Consider the following 20,191-nt stretch of genomic DNA (forward strand, 5'->3'; position numbering starts at 1 on the left):
CACTAGATAGCTGTGTATATTTCCTTCAACCCTTAGATCTCTAGTTATAGATCCTAGGAATTCAATATTGGCCACATACTTCTCCCAGCTCACAATACTCACCCTAGAAAGAAGGAACATGATTGGGTCCAGTTTGAACATGGGGACATGCAATGGAGCCACTCTGATTATAGATGGTCAAATGATCTGTAGCTGGTATGAGTCCCATGGTGACCTACACTTGGGTAGTGTCTGGTCCCCTGCAGTCTACAAGGGACTGGAGTAGAGACTGGGGAGCAACTTGCTCATTTAGACATGGAAGCCGGAATGCAGGGACCATATGTATTTAACTATGGTATCTTTAGTGCTATTAGACACCTCATACCTGAGTCAAAAGGCTCAGTATATGTTTACTGCATGAGTTAATTAATTAATAAAAGAATGCATGAATGAAAAATGTCTTGATATCCCTGGCAAAATGGTGGATCAGCTGCCATAGAAATCTGAGTGCTCAAAAGATCGAAGAAGTTTCTAAAAGATGTGCTCAGAGAAGTGAGAGAACTGTTCCTTCACTTGTACTGCTGACTTGTGCTAGAGAAAATTACATAATGATACAGAAGTGGTGTCACTACAGATTCTTGTTCTCTAATATCAATGGAAAACTCAGGGCTGCCCAACTGCTAAGGTCTGGGCTCGCCCGCTCTCCACAGCAGCTGTTTCAGCCTTGCTCCACTATCCTTAAGCTTTCTGCCTCCCTTCATCAGGTCACTTAGTACAGAAAGGCCTGCTGCCAATTTTACAGAGAAATTGGACAACATCTAGCAAAAGAAATAATCTCATCTGCCTGACACTTCATGTAGAAATGTGTCAAATGGGAGTGTTATCTCTCCCTGTCCAAGTCTAATCTTAATACCCTTCTATTCCATTCCTTCAAGGAACTCACTCCTTCCATTATCTCTGTCTTAGAAAATTTTTAGAGTTTTATTGAAGCTCTTTATTGGAGCTCTTTTATTGAAGCAATAAACTGTACATATTTAAAATGTATGATTTGGTAAACCTTGACATAGAGCTACACCTCTGAAGCCATGGTTACAATCAATATAATGAACATATCCATCACCTCCAAATATATCCTTGTGTCCCTCTATAATCCCTTATTCCCATTCTTGTCTCTTTTTCCTCTGCTGTGACAGGCAACCACAGATCTACTTTCTGTCACTGTAGATTAGTTCACATTTTCTAGAGTTTTATAAAAAGGATCATACATCAAGTATTCTTTTTGGGGACTGGCTTTATGCATTACGTACTGATGGATATTTGGGTTGTTTCTGGTTTTGGGCTATTACAAATAAAGCTAATATGAACATTCTTGTACAAGACTTTGTGTAGATGTATATTCCTTCTATCTTGGGTAAATACCTATAGTCAAAAGGATGAATCATATTCACTAGATGGTATGCATGTTTCATTTCCCTTTTCTTTTTAAATATTTATTTATTTGTTTGAGAGAAAGAGAGAGAGCACAAGTAGGGGGAGGGAGAAAGGGAGAGAATCCTCAAGCTGACTCCCCACTCAACACGGAGCCCTACGATGCAGGGCTCTATCTCATGATGCATGAGATCATGACCTGAGCTGAAACCAAGAGTCAGATGCTTAACTGACTGAGCCACCTAGACATCCCATATGTTTCATTTCTTAAAGAAACCACCAAGTTTTTTCCAAGGTTGCTGTACTATTTTACATTTCCACAAGCAGTACAGTGGAATTCTAGTTGCTATACATTCTGAACAACCCTTGACATGGTCAGTCTTACTAATTTTAGCCATCTCATAGTAGTGATATCTCATTTTTGGTTTTAATTTGCATTTCCTTAATGATTAATGAACATTTTTCCTTTGCTGCTTTGGCATCAGTATATCTTTTTTGGTGAAGTAATTGTTAACTCTTTTGTATAGGTTATTTTTTTTATCAGGTTATTTACATACTTACTGAATTTTCAGAATTCTTTATATATTATGAATATAAGTCCCTTATCAATTATGCAATTTACAAAAAAATTTCTCCCCATTGGTGGGCTGTTTCTTCATTTTCTTAACAGTCTTGTGAAGAGCAAAAATTCTTAATTTTTGATGAAGTTCGTTTTATCATTTTTTTCTCTTATGAATAGTGCTTTTGGTGTCATATATCAAAAATCTTTGCCTAATTAGAGCTCAGAAATAATTTTTCCTAGAAGTTTTTTGGTTTAGGTTTTATATGAGGTCCATGATTTGTTTTGAGTTAATTTTTATGTATGGATCAAATTTCAATTTTTTGCATATGGATATTTATGTTTTCCAGTATCATTTATTGAAAAGATTATCCTTTCTCCACTGAATTGACTTTTCTCCTTTGCTGAAAATTAATTGACCATGTATTTGCAAATCCAAATCGGACCTTCTATTCTCTTCCATTGATCTATCTGTCTATCATAATGCCACACTATCTTGATTACTATTTTTCATGCCAGTTATGTCATACACCACTTGCCAGCCTATGACTTGGTTTTCTTTGGGTTCGGTTCCCATCCATGGTCCAGTCACTGCAGCCAAGTGTCAGAGGCTTACAAAGTATAAAGGCGAATTACTGAGGACTATCCACGTGGGCTGAAGGCAGGGCAGTTTCCTTTCACACGTGCTAAGGTAATATGTAGGCACCCAGTTCTATCCTGAAAATATCCCACTCTTTCCCTATTTCAAGTTTTATGCTCTCTTCAATAATTTTTTTACGTTGTGACCTTTCTAAAATGCAGATATGATCATATAATTTCCTTTCAAACCTTCATCAGTGATTTTTAATTGCCTTTAGGGTAAAGACCAAGTTTCTTCTGCTTTCCCTTCCACTTTCCATTCTCCACTTATGTGGCTATATTCTAGCCATGTGAATTACTTGCCATTGCCCAACATACCACACTCTTGCTCTTCTTAGGGTTTTTTCATGTGTTTCTTCTGCATAGAATCTTTTGCCTCTAACCCTTTTCCCCAAGCTAGCTTTTACAAGTCTTATAGGTCTCAGATTAGATATAACATCAGTTCAGTTCAGCAAATATTTTTTAAGCAACTACTGTGAGTTAAAAATATGTTCCCTGAGAATGAAAAACCATGTATAACACATCTGGCCATTAATCCTGTTCTCTGCTCAGTTCCCATTTGCAAATGAGATGGGCTAATGTTCTTAAATTAGGATGGAGAGAGGTAAGGTGAAATGGAGGAAATGGGATTCTGTATTCCCAATAGTCTCTCAACCTGACCTTCCTGGATTAGGCAAATGAAATGGGTAACTGAGAGGTTCATGGAATCAGCGTTGTGATTCTGGAATTCCCAGCTAGTCATAGGATCTAGAATCATTTCTAGTATATTCAAGTTGGAGAAGTCAAGTACCAGCAGATCCCTCCAAACTCTAGCTGAGACTAGGATGGATTTCAATCACACAGCCAGGCCTCTGGAACTCTAGCCAGCAAACTCTGTAGGCTCACTCCAGTAATTTCATTGATCTCAAAATAATATGACCTTGTAATTAATGAAATTGAATTTGGGGGCCCTATTCAGTCATGGTGGAGTTTACTGTATGTGGAAGACAAATGTAACGAAGGGCAGACAAAGAGTGGTATGTAGGTGCAAGGAAAGGCAATGGAGCAAAGCCTCTCTGGGACAGGAATATTCAATTAAAACTTGAAGGATGAGTGGGAGTTAGAGCAGGTAAGGGAGTAGAAAGATGGGTCTGGGCATCAGAGCCCTCTCTGATACTTCAGATCAGCATAGGTCCTCCTCCTGTTTCAAGCCCCTGCTGGGGTCTTACTTCTATCTGACATTTGTTGCACACACCACAACAGTCTTTTTCTTATTTATCTCCCTCCTTAGACTGGAAGCTCCTTGAGGACTGAGACTAAATATTTAGGACTGAATAGCCTATCAATTCCCTTTGTGTGAAGTAGGAACGAGGACTCTCTGGGCACAGGAATGAAAAAGGTGATGGAATGTGATTTACAATTAAAAATAAGTAATGCAGGCCCACAGGTGCAAGGCACTTTTATGGGAAGAAAAATGGCATCCTTTCCTGAAGAAAGATTCAGCCCTGCACTGGCTGCACTGAACATGATTTGGTGAGTGGAGAATGGGCTGGATTTTAGCTTCCGTTCACTGCTTGTCTGAGTTCTCTGTGCAGCACACCAACTCCACAGCTATCCATAGTGGGCCTGTGGATTTTTCACTACAGTCCCTGCAGTGGCTAGTAAAGGGCCGAACACATAGTAAGTAAATATTTAAAAAACAGTCCATAGAAGTGAAACTTACATTAAGGATAACAGTGTTGCCTGAGTACCATGTATATTCCGGATTGTCAGGTATGACCATGGAGGTGCCTGGTGAAAGATGGTGGTGCCATATGGGAGGCAGTCATTTCCAGCAGAAGGCTCACTGTAGCCTCTGGAGATACCTTGTCATATCAGGGGAGTAAGGGGGTAGTGGTGGGACCTGTTCTTGACTACACATGAGAATGCTATAAGGAACTTTGCAGTGGTTTTAAGGTCTTACAGTAGAAAGTAGAAACAAAACCCTTGAAGGTTATTTCTGGTTTTTGCCTTAGCAGCAAAGAAAGCACTTGTATATGAACTAGCCTCCAATATTCTAAATCTCTTGGGAGCAGAGCTCATTTATAACTGCCTGGTCAAATTTGAATTGAGAAGACGAAAGCTTGACATAGTTTTTGAACTTAGGCAATAAGTAATGACATATTAGGGTAATTAAGTTTATGAAAGTCAACTTACTAAAACAAAATTGGAAGAGTTTCTAAAAATGTCAGTTATTCTAAGGCATCACTGATTGAAAGATTATACCATTATTTTATGGACCTTCAAGAAAGAAAAGAAATGGCAATTACAAACTAGAATTTGTAAAACACATCTTGATTTCAGAGATGTTACAATGTTTAAAAGAAAGCCTTACAGAACTGATGAAATTTGGGTTACAGAATACCTCATCTTTTTCTTTTTTGAAGATTTTACTTTTAAGTAATCTCTACACCCAACATGGGGCTTGACCTTACAACCCCGAGATCAAGAGTTGCATGTTCCACTGACTGAGCCAGCAAGGCACTCCTCCATCTTCCTGTTTAGTTTAGTTTTAATATATTGCTATATATCTTTAAGGAAAATAAGAGTTATTTTCCTGGTGAGAACAGACTAACAGTTTAAGTTCCCTTGACAGGTACATCTTCATGGCAGAGTGCGGTTTGCTATCAAAGTTTCATGACACCATCTGTTAAGATCATTTTCATATCATTCCATGCTCATTGAGCAAGTAATTTGGTGTTCCTGGCATCCTTCTCTACAGGGGAGGGAATGTGTTGATCAATCTGTCTGAGTATTCTATTATGGTTGGCAGTCAGAACTTTTCCTGTAAATTAATATATTAACATGTGATTTATACACTTGTCTCTTATACATTTCATGCTTCTGAGCTTGATCAATTCTGGTCTAATTGATTCTCAACCTGCAAAGCTAAGAGCCAAACCCTAGAGGAAAATGACTTCTTGGCATTATCTTTCCCACATGAGGCACTAGTTGAACAGAAAGCGGACCTCTTTCTTTGTCAACTTTAAAATGCAAACAGCACTTTGAGCATGTGGTGTTTGATCTATTTGACCATAAGACATTTGAGGGTTGAGAGTGTTCTCTTTACCTTCACATTTTCCAAGGGGCCCAGTACAATGCCTGGAACATTCTAGGCACCACATGAATATTAAAGAAGAGAGCGGCTCTATATTTTCAGTGCACCGTTCAGGTCCAGGTAGAAAAGGATTAAATTCATCAGCTATGTGGAAGCCAAAACCATTCTATGTTGAGGGTGAAGTATGACAATCAGGAATGAATCTGACAGTTTGTAAAAAAAAAAAAAAAAAAATTAATGTTCCGGAACAAGAAGAGAAATGGATAAGAAAAATAAAGATGATATTATTGTGTCATATATTTAGAACTGTATTTTTATTTCAGACTAAATGTTTCCTAAATCTATTTTTTTAAAGTTGTAACTACTCTTCCTTTCCTTCTTCAACATCTTTAGAAAATTTAAGTAATCTATGATAGAGATTTTCAGTTTCATTTAGAAGATGCTTAATGTCATTTACAATTAAACTAGAGATATCAAAATATAATTTCTAATTATTAGAATATAGTCAAAGGAACACATTTGTACAATAATAGCTCCTAATTATTGATTACAAAGGAAATCAATACATTTAATGTAACCTATTGGCTTATTTTACATTCATTTTGTATAGTAAAGCACATGGCTGGCTGAAATTGCAGATGCCCTTTTTCCTTGGATGGATCTCAACCAAATATCCCAGAACATCTGGAATCTTTCACTGCGGAAAAAATAAACAATAAAGGCATTTCTCAAATTTAATGTGTGTGGAAATTTGATGAAGGCCTAGTGAGGGCTTTCTTCTAACCAAGAGAAGCTGGCTGGTTAGTTGCCAAGAATCCTTGAGTAGTGGCATTTACCTAGAGCCTGAGATTAGTCTCTCAGCCTTGTGAGTAGAGTGGCTCAGTTGCTATTTCCCCTTCTTCCCTTTTCATTTACTCCTGAACCCACTACAGTGGGCTGAGTCACTCCACTGACCTTGCTCTTACCAAGGTCACCAATGATCTTGTATACCCAGTGGACATCACTTATCTTTCATAACCTCTTTGCTACATTTACTCAGGATGTGCAGAGCCCCTGCTTTGTGTTCACCAGTCCCATTTCCTTTTCCTCCAGGGCACACTGCCTAACTACATTTCCTAGGCTCCGCCTGCAGTTAAGTGGGACCATGTGACTAAATTGCTGACTAGCGGAAAGTGAGAAGTGATTTGTGCCACTTCTGGGCTTGGCCACTTCAATTTACAGCATTCATTTCTCCATGTGTACTCTGTCTCTTTGCAGGATCCAGTAGAAGACTCTAAGACCTTCAGGGATGGTAAAGTCAAATAAATGGTGGAAGGACCTTTGGTACTTTAGGGTCTCCCTCTCCTTCCCATTGACTACAGTGGAGTGTGACCTGAATAAGAATGAAACTTTACTGTGTGAAGCCATCGAGATTATTTGTTATGGTAGTCAGCTGTTACCAATACTTCTTTGGTTTCTGTTGTGTTACTCTCATGCCTGAATCTCTTTTTTCTCTCTGTCCCTCCATTTCTTGTTTTCTTGGACTTCTCTACTTATTTCACAAATATTTTTTATTTAAGTTTCCATGGCCCACTATTTTCTTTTTCTACATGTGTTCTGTGAATAAACATATATTTTCATGGTCTACTTCTGATAGGCTGATAAGTTAGAGTAGTGAATATGTTCCTAAATATTAGATATAATTCTTCCCAAATATTAAAAAATATATCTTTACTAAACCTATTTTGCTACCATGTTTTACAAGGTTTTGTATTAAAAAGCTTAAAAAAAATTTTTTTTTTTAAAGTAGGCTCCATACTCAGCATGGAGCTCAAAGCAGGGCTTGAGCTCAGGACACTTGAGATCAAAAGCCAGACACTTAACTGACTGAGCCACCCTCACCCCTTATGAAGTTTTAACTATGATTTTGAAATATTTATTATCTATTTCCTCATCTTCCCCATTCCCTGGTAAATTGAGGGTTGATTATGTTTTTTGTCTAGTTCTTTTATTGGACTGTAAAAGTTCCTTGTGCATTCAACTGGTATTTATTAAATACGTCCAACAAACTTATTCTTCTTTCTGTCGTGGTGCCTAGTACAGGACTTCGTATAGAGTGAACAATCGGTGAACATTGGTTGAATTGAACTAAATTGTTTATTGGATACCTGCTATGTATAGGGCTCTGTGCTTGAGTTAATATGAGACAAGAATAAATATAAGATGGGATTTCTATTTACTTTATCTTTAGGTATGCTGAATATCCTCCTACCCCCACTACAAATGACAAATATTACAATAGTTGCAGTTCCACAAATGAGCCTGCCTCGCAGTCTTGGTACTCAGAGGTGAGTCTAGAACTAGGGAGGCCCTAAGATAAATCCAAAACTTGTCTTTATTAGTAGAATAGTAGATTAATCAATTTTCATTTTCTTCTTTTTGCTTGGATTTCAGAAGTATTAGAATGTGCAGAATTACCTGCTTTTATCCAACATCAAACTGCTTTTTCTTTTCGATTGGGTCATTTGAGACCACAGCTTACTTTGTATCTTTTATTGGGTAATTCTATTCACTAGAATAACTTTTCTTCCCTCTGTCTCTTTCTTTTAAAAGATTCTTAATCAGGGATTCCTAGGTGGTTCAGTGATTTAGCGCCTGCCTTTGGCCCAAGGCGTGGTCCTGGACATGGAGCCTGCTTCTCCCTCTGCCTGTGTCTATGCCTCTCTCTCTCTCTCTCTCTCTCTGTGACTATCATAAATAAATAAAAATTAAAAAAAAATATTTAAATACTTTTGCATTGTGCCACATAACTGGTTCTTGGATTTTTCCACTTACCTACATTTTTTTTTCTTTTTGCATGACCTTATTCAAGCTTTCTACTCTTATCAGTTTTTTTGACACCTATTTTGTTTGTAGTTTCATCAACTACTACTGCTTTTACTAATCACAACTATTGCTGATACTACTGTATCTATAGTATTATATCTTAGTTTCTGGATTCTAGTATAAACAAACAGCTTCATTAGTGAGACAAGTTCTGGATCATAGGTAGTTCTAAGTGGTTCTAATTGCTTGTGGTAGGATAGGTCTGTACATTAGTCAGTCAGTAATATAGATTCACAACAGAGGTTGGGAGATTTTTGTTTATTTTTGTTTTTTTTGGTAACCTCTTTTTGTAGTGATAAAATATCTGGAGAATTTTCGTAGTACAAAGTATTTTTATTAACTGTAAATCCAGTAGTAAATGGAGAACGTCCAATTTTAATGATTCTGCAGATGAAATGACCCAAAGGGATCCCTCGTCAATTGGCTGAAAAAATATACACATTTACATTTTATTATTTACTCTTTTGTGTAAATAAGGAAGGAAAAGTCACATTTTAAGGAGTTTAAGAGCTGTGTGACTTTGAGAAAATCACCTAACCTCCCGTTGCCGCATTAGGTTGTAATGAAATTCAATGAGTTAGGACAATATTTGGTACCTTGTAAGCACTCAGAAGTGTTAGTTGTGTGGTGTTTTTTTTTTTTAAGTGCTAGCTGTTATATTAATACAGCAAGTGTAAATATCTGTTGTTGGAGATCTATGTTTGCTGATGTTGAGAGTCACTATAGCACAGGATAGAGAATGTTCCTCATTTTCGTCCAATAAGCACAATTACAGTGTATTTCTCTGCATATCAACAACATCTTGAGGGCTTGGAGGATCACAGTTTATGATAGTTGCTAAACTAATGAAACCCTTTTTCCCCTTTAAACTGAAAACTGAGATTCAGAAGAGCTGAAGAATTTAAGACAGGACTTGTAGATAGATCCCTTGGGGACTTTTGGTTCATGTCAAACATATTAGCAACCTCTTGTTTGCTCAGTTCAAAGGCAAACAGAATACCCCGAAGTCAGTGTATCTCAAAGGATATATAGTATGTGAAACTCTGACCTCAGACTCTTGGGGGTTGGGGGGGTGGACGCTCGTTAAAAAGGGAGCTTTCCAGAACTCTGTTGGGACCTACTGATTCATCGAAGGGTTAACTGGTATCTCAAGTGCTTCTTACATCACCTTAATTTGGAGACTCGTGGCATATTGAGTGATGCAGGGAGCAAGCATCCTCCGTGCCCTTGAAATCTGCAAGAATCAAATGGGGCCAAACCCTGGGCACCTCTTAGGGTAGGCTGCTGTGCTAATGGACTCGCCACATTTGATGCTTTGCCTGGCCATGGAGCATCTCCCAACAACTGGCTCCCTTAAGATCCAAACCTTCCCCTGCCGTTAAGGTTGCGCTGGCAATCTTGAGTCCCTTAGCTGTTTTCATCCACAGTAGGAAAAGAAAAGGGGATTTCGGCACGCTAGTGGTTCTGGCATTCAAATATGGGCCTGTTCCACCTTAAAGGGCCTAGGCTCGCCGAAGTGCTCGGGTCTTTGAGAGTTTGGGCACCACCATATTTGGAGCGTGCCTACTTTGGGGCGGGAACCTCCTTGAGAGTGATTAGGTCAGCGCTGGGGGAGGTGACCTTGTTTGGTTTCTGGCACCCGAGAACAGTGCTGCACTGTTCCGGCGGCCCCCGCTGGCCTAATTGGCCCCCGCGCTCCCTCCGGGCCGGGCCGCCGCGCCGCTCCTCGCCGGCCGCCCCCGCGGCCCGCAGCGCGGCAGAGGCGGGAAAGCAGCGCGCCTGCGCCGTGGGAACCGGGGCCGGAGGCGAAAAGCGGGGAGCGGAGGGGGCCGTTGGAGCCGAGTAGCGTACAGAGCGGCGTGTGACGCGGGGACGCCGCGCGCTCCCAACGTCGCCCCGGTTTGACGCACACGGCACCAAACTGTGAGTTTCAGGGGTTATTTGGTCGGAATCTCCGGGGCTCGAGTGGGTTTCGGGCCTCTGGGCTGTGGCGGCGGCGGGATTGAGGGTGGCGGCCGGACTCGGGGGACGCGACCTCCGGCGCTCGGGCCCGGGGAGCTACGCCCTAGGCTGGGTCCCAACCATCCAAAAGGACGCGTTTTGCCGCACAGGCTAAGATGGCGGCGGCGGCCGAGGAGGCGGAGTTGGTGCTACACAAGGAGCCCGGGCCCCGGGTTCGGGGAGGCGGCGGCCGCGGCGGCCGCGGGGGGCGGCGGAGCCTGAGGTGAGCGGCGGCCGCCGCCGCGGGGCGGGACTCGGCGGAGAGTGGGGGGCGGGGGGGGGGCGCTTTCCTCGGCGGCGTCGGAGGATCCGGGAGCGGACACAAAGGGGCTGAGCCGGGCACTAGACTTGGGGGTTTTGTTTAGTCACATGAAGCCGAGCAGCCAGTGAGCAGTAGGGGGAAGGGGCCGAGATGAGGCGGCTTGGGGAGCCCGGCGGTCGCCATTGCAACGCTCCGAGTAACGGGGCGGTCCGAGAGCAGCCCCCAAGCCCTCCTCGGGGCTGCTCGGCTGTGGCCAGAAGCTCCAGCTCTGGCGTGAGGGGTACACACCCCTCCCCTAACTGGGCCCGGGGCCGCAGAGCCCTCCCCTCCCCCCTTTTCCGCCAGATCCTATGCCGCTAGGTGCCTGGGAAGTAACAGCCAGAGGTAAATCGCCCCGAGTGTTTGGGTTGCCCGGGGCTTGGTGGGTGTCCAGCTAAAGCTTTTTGCTTCTCCAGGTCTGTCTGATTCCCTGGCCTTTGTGTCCCTGGGAGCTTTATCTCTGCCAGAGGAAAAGCAGGTGTGCTCCACTTCTCCCGGGAACCTGAAGATGAGTTGTCCCAGACCCTTCTCAGTGATTGGAGACTTAGGTGGTGGAGCTAAAGGTTTCTCGTTACGAGACTTCCACAGACGACTTTCGTGTTGGGATCCATCCATGGTTTAGCGACATTAGTGGAAAACTTTCCTTGAACTGCCTGAGTAATTAATACTGACATAAACTTAGTCGTCATAAAACTTTTATGTTTAGACTTTCAGATGTTTTTGTTTTTGTTTTTTTTTTGTTGTTGTTGTTGTTGGGTCATTGAGAAGTATTCCACAAGGGGGTAAACGCAATGGGGGCCTAAATGATGGTCCTGTTTTGTATACAAGTCAATAATTACAACAGAAAAATACCAAAACACCATCATCATCTCTTCTGGCCGGTTCTGACTAATGCCAGGCTTGTTGCATCTGGATGATAGATTAGATTTGCCTTAATAGTATATTGCTTCTCTGCAGTAGTTTAGTCACATTTCTTTGGTCCAAGAAGAAGGAAAGCGTTTTCAAAAAAATAAGACAACTCCAGTTACTCACTCAAAGCAAGGAAACCTGCTGTTTGTCTTCAGTGTCATGTGTAAGTATCCAGGAAATGTGATGGGCAGTAGTCACGCCTTGGTAGCTTTGGCGAGGAAAAAAATTAGTTTTTATGAGGTAGTTATAATTTACTTTAGACACCCTAATAGACGAAACATGAAGGCTCGATCACTGTTGGTGCAGCGGTAGGCATATTCCTGTTAAAATCAAGGCAGCGGAAACTTTAGAATTCTAACATAACTTGAAGGGACCCTGCACTTAGGGCTGCACCATACTTTGTATATGGTATGAACTAATATTTGAAGTACAGCAATTGGAAACAACTACTGTTTTGACCAGGTCACATGAACAGAGTAAATAATGTGATTGAAGGGATAAACACATTTAGATCGTTAACTTTAGATGTCTGTCCAAATTAAAATTTGGGTTTTTTAATATGACTTAAAGCTTTCATTTTCCTTGCTTCTTTCAGACGTATGTTTTCCCCCGCTTAGCTTTCCTTCTTCTAATAGAAGAATAGAACAGTCTTAACTGTATTAAAAGAATAGGAGATGCATTGACATGGGCAAAATGTATTACTGAGTCGTGCAGTTTTAGAGTGGAAGGAATCTCAGGGAGCAGCTAGTTATATCCACTGTTTAAGATCTATTTAGGGCCAGATATGATTTAGTTCATGGATAATGGAAAATTGTCTTTTCAATTTCTACCCCCTTGCTCTTTTCATTGGTCACATTGCTGGGATGAGAAGATGATTCTCTGTAACTAATAATGGTAAAAAAATAAAATGTGAGAGTGTTTGAAAGTATCTGTAAGAAACTATTAATGAGAAATTCTGTGACAATAAGTTAAGAACTTTCATTTAACATAATATGCTAATACAGTTTTTAAAATGACTTCCAGTGGAATAATTCCAGATCCAAAATACAGCCACTTCAGGAGCAGTGTTGCTTTTGAATTTTGAGGTTTTCAAAAAGCATTCTTGACCCAGAAATTTTAAAAAACAGGTTTGAAATAACTGTCATTACTACCAGTTATTACAAAAGAAACAAGATGCTGAAAACGATGATGGTAGTTTCGGCTTCAGTTTGGAACAACTTTTTGTTGGATAGATGGACCTGTCACTTAGATTGACCCTTGTTAAAAACCACTTGTTAATATTACTACTACCACAGTTCTTTAACTTCTTTGGATATCAAATAGAGTAAAAACTGTTAAATTGTATTGAGGTCTTAAAGCTTTTATGGGTCACTTAAAGTGCGATTAAATTACTGATTTTTTAAGAAAGTTGATAAGCTATTTCTTAATTTTCAACACCGTGTGAGTGGATTTAATTACATTTTAGTCTTGTGATAATTAGGATTACTCTCGGGTTATATGTAATTACAAAGTGAGTCTGTTATCTGCAAACCTTAAACATTTTGCAGTTTTAATTTGTTATTCAAGTTACAAGAGAGAGTTTTGGTGTGGTTGAATTGAGACGGTATTGGGTAGCATGAGGAGAAAAGAGACTCAAGGACCGTCATTAGAAGTGGTGGGGATACTTGCAATTTAGAGAAATTGGTTGTCAGAGGAGATCAGGTTTGTCCTAGATAACACTGTTAGTGTTAGGGTTACTTATTTAGACTCTTCTCAGGGTGTGATTCCGAAGGAAAAGAGTAGATCTTATTCTTGTAGGAATACTTTTCTCATGATTGCTTTTTAGGCAATCTTAGGGCAGCAGTTTGCCCTGAATTCAGAAATAGGTGTGTTGAGTTACCTAGTCCTAATTTTTAAAACACTAATTTTAGCAGTCCTTTTAAAAAAGTGTTTTTAATTTTTCAATCAATAATACTGTACAATAAAACATGAGAATAAAGGATGACTACCATGATATTTTGGATAGGTATTCAAATGAGCTCTAATTTTTTACATTTATCATCATTAATCCTTATAGAGACTATTTCGTAGATAGAATCTGTAAATATTTACAGTTATGAGATGTAGCAATGACTAAAGGAGATCTAGAAGTATTGTCTTTTAATTCAGGTTTATTAGTGGGAAATTTTGCTTTTAATATTACAAACCATTTACATCTTTGAATTTTCAGAAAGTTGACAATAATCAATCTGATTCTAGCACTAGCTCACCCTGCTGGTTGGCTGAAGTATTTCTGTTCTTCTCTTAAAAACAAATACAAAGATCACCGGAGATCTAGAAGGTAGAACAACAAATTTGATTCATAGTCTTTCTTCAGGAAGGTGGAGGTCTCCATGAAAAAGGTATTTTCTCATCTCAGGGTCTTCGTTGCTCTACTGTTAAGTTTTTTTCTAAAATTTTTGACTTTACTAGGAACTCTTATGTTAATTATGAGGAGTTACAATATTAAGTTCAAGGTAGGACATTCCTTAACAGTTTAGAGATGTTAGCAAGGAAAACAAAAAAGTTCTGTGAGATAACTTTCCAGGAGGAGAAAAGCAGAGGATTTTAGGGGGAAGAAAAGAAGCATGCCAGTACAGAAGCAACAGTGCACACTTCTCCTGCATGGAGGAAACTGAAGCTGGATTAAGATTGGTGTTTCTAAAATATTTCCTTTATATCTTTATATATATATATGTATATATATATATATATACACACACACACACACACACACACAGTCTCCCTCTACTAATCTTTGCTTTACCTCTTCTGTTTGCAAGCTGTAGCCTTCCCATTTCATTTGGGATTCTTGGAACTGTGGTCTTGTAAGTAACTTTGTGAAAAGTATAGATGAGTAATTTGTTCCTTGCAATTCTGTTAGTCTAGACTGGTATAGTTGAAGTTGGTTAGAGTGATAAATATGATTTTTAGGTATTAAGCCTTTTAGTATGTATATCATTCATTGAATCAAATATATAGATTTTAAAAGCTTTTAAAAGACTTTTTGTACAAAGTTCAGAAATTCGAATATGTTAGGAGCCAAACGGATAATTTCAAATAAACTCCTAATAGAGTTAGGATTAAAGTATTTTACAGTTTACAAAGCATATCTGTATTATATCAGTTATTTATCTAACTTTTATAAAAGATTAACGTTTTTATCCTTTCTTCCATGTCATTTATCCTTTTTACTTGAAAGCTTATGCATATCTTTTTTCATCAGTTTCTTGAGGAAGATTGTAAATATAACTGTTATTTTCAGAACACCATTTATTGGGGAGGGAGTGATTGCCAATTGTTGAATGGCTTGGGAAGGTGAATAAAACCTTGCCAAAGTGGGAATTAATTGCCTGTTGCTTACTATTGATTTATTGACTATTCCACACACACACACACACACACACACACACACGCACACACACAGGAAATCATAGTTACATTTGTAATTATATATGAATAAAGAGGCAGGATGAGATAAGATTTAAGAATGTAAGCCTTGAAGTAAAACTGATGGGGTTAAAATCTAGCTCTGTGGGGCTAACAGGCTGGCTCAGTCTGTGGAACATGTGACTCTTGATCTCAGAGGTGTGAGTTGAGACCCCGCTCTTTGTTGGGCATAGAGAGTACTTAAAACTAGCTGTGTGAGCACTAAGCAAGACGATTTAACAATAATACCATCTTCATAGAGGCTTAAAGTTTACATTGCAGAATTCACATCCTTAGCTTTCTGGTACACAGTGGGTATGCAAACGTTACCTTTTATAGTAATACTATTACCATTTGATTTTTTTTTTTTAAATATATAGTAACTTGAAATTTTCACCTGCAAGTGATTTGGAATTGTATACTTTTGCTCATGTTCCTTTGTTAGACCCATGTCTACAAAGGCAAGGTTGTTACAAAGGAAGTCAGAGGCAGGCATCAAAGTCTGCCTTCTCCAGTTCTAGCAGCAAAAGCTATTAACTAGGTTCAGTATTTAGTAACACATTCCCTCTTACTACTGTCAGTTGATGAATAAACACACTTGGGAATGAGTATGTTTTAATGAAGTTATTTCCCAACCGATGTGTTGGTTTATCTTTGTTATAACATCCTGAGTTTCTTCACTCTTCTCTAAATTTTTGACCGTGAGGATGGTGGTGATCATTAGTAGAGAGAAGAATGTGAGTGGCTGTGTGTATTTGTATATAATATACATATAAACCTCAGATAGGAGAGAAGATTAGTTTCAACAGCAGCTAGATTGAGAAGAGGCACGTTATCTTTTCATTGCTTAGTCTTAAGGGGAATTTCCTCAAACAGCATTTCCTTTGCTGTTTTCCTCTTCATACTTTGTTTTGTATTTGTCTGTGCTGATACAGTCTTAAACTTGTTTATTTTTTCTTCTACCACCTACTTCTCCCACTACCAACACAAATCTTTAGGCTTTAAAAAAAAATTGTAAAAGAAAGCTAGTAAAGGTAATTTTAAGTTCACATGCAAAGGGGTGTATGAAAAATTAGAAGTTTCATATACCCTTAAAAATGTTTTCAGTGATTTAGAAAATGAAAGGAGAAAAAGTCACTCATCTTGTCACCATTGTGCAGTCATTAGTATTAAAGGAAACGGAGATGAGACTGACATTAATTAAGCATCTCCTATGTATTTCTTATAATAATGCTTGATATATATATTCCCATTTTATATTCAAGGAAACAAACTCAGACTCGGGTTACATAGATAGTAAATAGTACAGCAGCCAAGTTTGAATATAGGCATGTCTTGATTCTACAGATGAGTTCTTTATTTTCTGCGTTCCTCTCCTTTCTATCTGTCTCTGCTTTAACTTAATTATACAATTTGTAAGTTTTATTTCCTACTTATAAAACAACATTGTAAAAGCATTTTTCTGGCTACCCAGAAAAGCAATGTTCAAGCAATGTCTTATTGCCCACATTGTTTATTCATACCACCATAAAAGCTCTTTGTCTTGGCTGCTGGATGTTGGTACAATGATATTGGTCAAAGTGGAAGCTGCCTTTTTCCTTACGGAGTGACCAAGAAGAAAAATAATGTAGGTTAATCAGAACTAATACTCTCTGGTATTAGAAAAGCTACAGGTTTAATAATACTATTTGATGAGATACTTAACTCAAAATTGGATATATGTAAAATGTGGTTGAAATTTTCAGTAGCCATCAGAAAACAACTTTTCTTATATTTTTATGCTTTGAAATGCTATAAGCTTCCTTGTTAGAAGTATTTTAAAAGGGATATTAAAATTAAATGGGCACTTAATTCTGTTTAGTTACTCTCTGTGATTCCTAATGTAATAATCTTTATAAAAGGGAAAATATACCAAATTCCTATAGTCTCATTGGGTGGATGACCTGTAGTAAAAGATAATTTATGGGGCTTCAATAAATAGATTATACAGAGCAGCACTTGCCCAATAGAAATTTGTTGAGCCATAAATGTGATCTAAAATTTTCTATAGCCATGTTACAAAATAAAAAGGCAATAATGATTTTTTTAATGTTTATTTAACTCAGTATATTCAAAACATTCTTTCAATATGTAAATACAATTGAGATACTTTACATTCTTTTTTTTTAATGCCAAGTCTTCAAAATCAAAAGTGTGTTCCACACTTAAAGCACATCTCAATTCAGATTAGCCGTATTTTAAGTGCTTATAGCGCCATAGCTTTCGTATTGGACAGTGCAGTTATAGATAATAAGACCTCTACAAGTATGTGGAAAGTTTAGATAGTAAGTTCTGTACAAGTATGAATAAAGGATAAAGTAGAAATCGAATGGAGCCTTAAAAGCTAAGAAAAGAGTATGCTAGAGAACAAATCTGTAAAGTGATGGGAATTAAAATAGGAGATAGAACTTGAAATCAGATAATAGCGTGACTTGAATCTAGGGAATTTGTTTTGCATGGGGGATGTGTATGTGTGAAATATGTTGGAGGGTGCCTGAGCCACCCACATATTGTACATGAGCATTTAATATTAATATTGAAGTGAATTAATCTGAGGCAGAACAAGAAAAATGCTGGGAGAATACTAATCTAACAAAGCCTCAAGGTCTTCTAAGGGGAAAGAGTTGTGCTTAGGGTGTATTGGTGTTCTGTAATTTAGCAGTGTGATGGAGAATGATCAAAATGGATGAGATTTGAGAAAAGGTTTTTAGGTTTGACTATTGGTGAGTTATTTTTAGATATTTTATTTTTTTTAGATGTATTTATTTTTTTTTTAATTTTTATTTATTTATGATAGTCACAGAGAGAGAGAGGCAGAGACACAGGCAGAGGGAGAAGCAGGCTCCATGCACCGGGAGCCTGACGTGGGATTCGATCCCGGGTCTCCAGGATCGCGCCCTGGGTCAAAGGCAGGCGCCAAACCGCTGCGCCACCCAGGGATCCCTTTAGATGTATTTATTTATTTGAGAGAGAGCATGAGTGGAGGGGAGGGGCAAACAGAGAGGCTGAGAGTGTCCCTGCTGAGCGCGGAGCCAGACATAGTGCTCAGTCTCACCACCTGGAGATCATGACCTGAGCTGAAATCAAAGGTCAGATGCTTAACTGACTGAGCCACCTAGGTGCCCTTAAATGTTTTATTTAGGTATAACTTAAATTCAGTGAAGTACACAAATCTTACAAATACAGCTCAGTGAAATTTTACAATAAGAACTGATGGCTTGAATCTCTGTTTTCTATCCTTGTTTGGCATTAAGTGAATCTGGAGGTAATCAGACGATAAATAGTTGGTACCATGGCTCCTCTGTTTTGTTTTGTTTTCAGTGTGGTTTACGCCAAGATCAGAGAGGTGTTTTTTAGTTTTCATTAATATTGACCCTTTAGAAGTTTTATGACTAGAAAATTTCTTTAGAATCCAGAGATTTTGAATTGTTTCTACAGATAACATAGTTATCTGGCTTGCTTTCATTACAGTATTCTCTAGGCACATAGCCAAGAAGTAGGTAGAGGAGGTCTTGGATTGCCTCCTTATATAGCGGCCTTTTGGAATCTCTTTAATAGTAGCTTCTAAGCATTATGTGAGTTAGCTTTCAGGCATTGCAGGTTACTTAATAAGGTATTTAGTATTTCTGATTGTGATTGTAGGGATAAGAATAAAGTGGTATACTTCTGTTTACAGCTCAGTATGGATTCTCAACTTGAAAGATTTTGACATTTATGTATAAAGAACTAGAATGTCATCTTAAGGATAATTACACAAAAATTTGAATGGTTAAAATCCATTGAGGTACACTTTACAAAATGAGAACTGGAATGGAATTATTTATTTATTTATTTATTTATTTTTTTAAGATTTATTTATTCATGAGAGACATACAGAGAGAGAGAGAGAGGCAGAGACACAGGCAGAGGGAGAAGCAGGCTTCAAGCAGGGAGCCTGACGTGGGACTCGATCCGGGGTCTCCAGGATCATGCCCTGGGCCGAAGGCAGGCGCCAAACCGCTGAGCTACCCAGGGATCCCTGGAATGGAATTATTGATCATGATTTTTACTTCTAGTGCTTGAATCAGTTTTTTTTTCAAAATGGAATTAATGGTTATAATACTGTGTTTCATAAATACTGAGCTATGAAAGGTTTGTTTACTAGTGTAACAATTGGTGCTTTGGGGAGAAGGATTTTTGTTTCTGAAATCTGTATTTTAATAAAGTTGTGAAAAGTACATAACAGTGAAAATGTATCTTTACATTCTAGTATGCCTAGTTTTGAGAAATAGATATGTTTTGTAAATTGCAGAAGTGGACAGGAAAATACTTTCTCATTAACGTTTGGTTTACAAATGCTTTTAAACTTATAAGTGAAAATATTTATATAAAGTTTTGGTTTTTAAAGATATATAATAACTTAATATATCCTTGCTCTAAGAATTTTAATAGTTGTCTTAAAGAAATAAAACCTCAACAACTTATGTAGGTTTTGTATTTGTGAAGTATAGAAGGCTAAAGCAAAACTGGTTTAGACCTTGAAAACATATGGTTATTTTCTAAAAAATATATATATACTTCATATAATACCTTTTGGGTGAGATTTAGAAAACCGCAGACAAAATAATTAGATTGTTATTAAATAACAGCCTAAAGAGCTGACTTCTATGGGTAGGGAAAAAAACATATTTAACCGTATGTTCTATGTTTTTGTGTTGTTTTGACAAAAGTGAATGTTACATTTGAATTTAGTTTTGGGAGATTGGATTTTTTTGTATGCAGAAAAACTTTATTTGCAGGGTTGTATTTTCTCCAACCTTTGCTTGTTTTCATTGGTTTAGTTATTATATAGAATTCACTTAGTATCTCAGGAGGGATAAGAATGCTGATATTTGGGCAAAGAATATGGTTCCTCTAAAGAGCTCATGAACTCAGACACAACTTGAGGAGCACTTAATAGTGAAACATT

The 20,191-nt window shown here is 38.4% G+C and overlaps 1 protein-coding gene across 10 annotated transcripts in view; it reads left to right on the top strand.

Moving 5' to 3' along the window:
• Positions 1-10,166: 10,166 nt before the first annotated feature.
• Positions 10,167-20,191, top strand: part of ZNF644 (zinc finger protein 644) — a 105,624-nt gene continuing 95,599 nt past the window's right edge. For 2 of the 10 annotated variants that reach the window (XM_041747024.1, XM_041747029.1), the window contains exon 1: positions 10,476-10,770. The gene's annotated coding sequence lies outside the window, so the exon portion shown is untranslated. The other 8 variants (XM_041747023.1, XM_041747027.1, XM_041747020.1 and 5 more) reach the window with 8 other exon arrangements.

Source organism: Vulpes lagopus, chromosome 3 (assembly GCF_018345385.1).
Source record: "Vulpes lagopus strain Blue_001 chromosome 3, ASM1834538v1, whole genome shotgun sequence".
Lineage (NCBI taxonomy): Eukaryota > Metazoa > Chordata > Mammalia > Carnivora > Canidae > Vulpes > Vulpes lagopus.